Here is a 3,191-nt window from a genome sequence, read left to right as displayed (position 1 = left end):
CTTTTAGAAAAAATAGCTTCTATTTATTTTATAGGACCATAAATAAGATAAAATAAAATAGATTAAAAAAATAAATGATATAGACATCTTTAGGAAGAAAAAAAGAATAAATTTTAGCAAAAATTACTTAGAAAAAATAGTTATTGATATCCAAGGAGGGCCGGTTATCAACTTAGGTTGAAATCAGGCCCTGAGGCACAAAACTAAGTATCTATGGCAACTCAGGAATTCTTTTGTAAATTGGAGAGTGAGGTTTGATAAAAAACTAAATAGGATTTCTATGAGCATTGGTTTTGGGAGATTTGGATTTGTTATAACTTTGTAAGAACTTTACAAAGTTAAGATTGTTTTTGGATGACTTAAGTTTTGTAAAATAAATTAAGATTGATATTTCTATTGATTTCAAGAATTTTATAACAGATCTATAAGTGAAATTTTGTAGATTAATGGTCATAGTTGTATTTAATATGTGTTTTAAATCTTAGCTTAATCTAACAATTGAATTGAGGGTTATTAAGGTTTAAATGAGTCAAGGTCTTAAAAATTAGAATTTTAGGTTTAGCAAGGATTTTTAAGATTTCTTGCAACATACTACTTAGATTGGAGTGAAATTTATATAAGACGATATTAGACTTGATTTCCTATAAGTATGAGAATTTTGAGATCAATCGAATGGTGAAAAGGAGAGATATTGGCTCTATGAGATTGGCATCAAGGTCAGAGAAGGAGGCCAGTTAATATCTAAGCACATTTTTGAGACTATCATCTATTTGATAATTCCAATCTTTTTCAAATTTTTTTGTACTTGTTGTCAACTTAATTGTTAAAAAGTGTAAAAATTTTGAGTTAAGATCAATGGTTCATTTATTAGTAATTGAGGTTTAAATCTATTATAGAAATTATTAGGGTTTGATTTAAGGTTAGGATTTGATTAGGATTTGATTTAGGATTAGGATTTAGTTTAGGATTTAGGATTGATTTAGGATTCGATTTAAGATTTAGGATTTGGTTAGGATTTGATTTAGTATAAGGATTTGGTTAAGGTTTAATTTAGTATAAGGATTTGGTTACGATTTGATTTAGGATTTAGGATTTATTTTTAGAGTTAGTTAGGATATGATTTAGGATTAGGATTTAGTTAGGATTTGATTTAGGATTAAGATTTGGTTTAGGATTTAGGATTTAGTTAGAATTTTATTTAGGATTAGGATTTTTTTAAGATTTGGTTTAGGTTTTAGGATTTGGTTTAAGGTTGATTAGGATGTGATTTAAGATTTAGGATTTTATTTGAGTTTATTTAGGGTTTAAAATTTAATTAGTTTTTGGCCTAAAGTTTGAATGAAGTCCAATAGTTTTTTAACTAGAATTAAATTAAGATTGAAGTAAGATATATTTGAGATATATTTGTGATCATTATAATATTTTTTTAAGATTTCTTATTGTTTCTTTGTAATTTCTTTGAGGTATCTTTGAATTTGATTAAAGCTTGCTTAATATTTTTATGGTGTAATTAGAGTTTAGTTAGTATTCTATTAGAGTTAGTATTTTTTTGTTACAATTTCTATTCTATCTTCCATAGCCAAGTACCCAGAGCATTCTCAAGCAAGACTTCACATATTATGACAATGTCTTTTGAATCAATGCCAAGTCCATTGGATCGTGTCTTTATCAAAATTTGATTTCAAGATCACATATCGATCCAAAAAATAATAAGGTTAGTTAAACGCCTTTCTTAGACATTCTTATCTTGCACCAATAGAAGGAAATACATCTTTTGATCAATAAAGAATAATTCTCTTGAAGCTAGAGCATTTTCATCTTTGAGTAATAAAATCAATATTAACTATTGATTCAATCCTTGTAAAACAAATCTAATCAAGTATGTCTTTTAATCCACTTGTTCACAATATCAAGAATCCTTCTTCTAGGTCCTAAGATATTTCTAAGTTTGACTTCAAAAACAACCTACTCTATTTTGAAGGTCGGTTATACGTTTAAAAAGGAGAAGCACAATTACATATTCTTCAAGCATGTCACGACTTTCTAGCAACAAGACATTTTGGATACAACAAGACTTTGTAGCTTATATCTAAAGATTTTTGGTGGCCACAAATGTAGAAGGTTGCGAAAGACTTTGTTTAGTCATAAGACATTTGTTCAAGATCAAAAACTCCCCATCATTGATCTTATACACTTCTTCAACCATTATCCATTCCAAAACAACCATGGTCTTTTGTTTCTATGGATTTCATCACGAATCTTCCAATCTCATGTTCTTATGACTCTATATTTGTGATAGTAGATCATTTTACAAAGATGGTACATTTTATATCATATACAAAATCTATCACAAGTGAAAAAACTGCTAAATTCTTTCTTGACAACATCTATCGCTATCATAGATTATCTAAAGATATCATATCAAACAAAGGAACTTAGTTTATATCATGATTTTGGCAGACTCTTTTCAAGATTCTAAAAGTAGATATAAAATTATCTTTGACATTCCATCCTCAAACTGATGGACAAATACAGCGTGTTAATCAAATTTTGGAATAATATTTAAGATGTACCATCAACTACCAACAAGATGATTGGACAACTTTTTTTCCATTGATAGAGTTTGTTTATAATAACTTTAGTATATTCTTCTACAAAACTAACATCTTTCTTTTTTAATTATAATTATCATCTATGACTTAATATTCTTGACTTTTTAAAAGTTGATAATCATGCGGCAAAAGATTTGGCAAATTGTTTGTCAGAGCTACACGCATCAATGAAGGCACAGTTAAAAGAAGCTCGAGAACAACAAAAAAATTAATGCAGATGTCTATCAAAAGGAACAACCACCATTCCACGTGGGTGACAAGATATGGTTACTTTGTCACAATATCAAAATTACTCGTCCTTGTGACAAATTGGATTATCATAGGCTTGAACTATTTTCTATTTTTACACAAATTAATCTAGTTGCATATTATTTATACCTATTGGAATCAATAAAAATCCATCTAATATTCTATGTGTCTCTTTTTGAATTATATAAAATAGTTGATATATCAAGAAGAAGATAAGTGCCACGTCTTCCTATATAAGTGGATAATAATGAAGAATTTGAAGTAAAAGAAGTCTTAGATTTAAGGCGATGCCAAAATAAATTAGAATACCTTGTTCATTCATACGGATAT

The sequence above is a fragment of the Physcomitrium patens genome, chromosome 1, assembly GCF_059467195.1.
Source record: "Physcomitrium patens ecotype Gransden chromosome 1, ASM5946719v1, whole genome shotgun sequence".
NCBI classification, from domain to species: Eukaryota; Viridiplantae; Streptophyta; class Bryopsida; order Funariales; family Funariaceae; genus Physcomitrium; species Physcomitrium patens.
Note: the sequence above shows the minus strand (reverse complement) of the source record.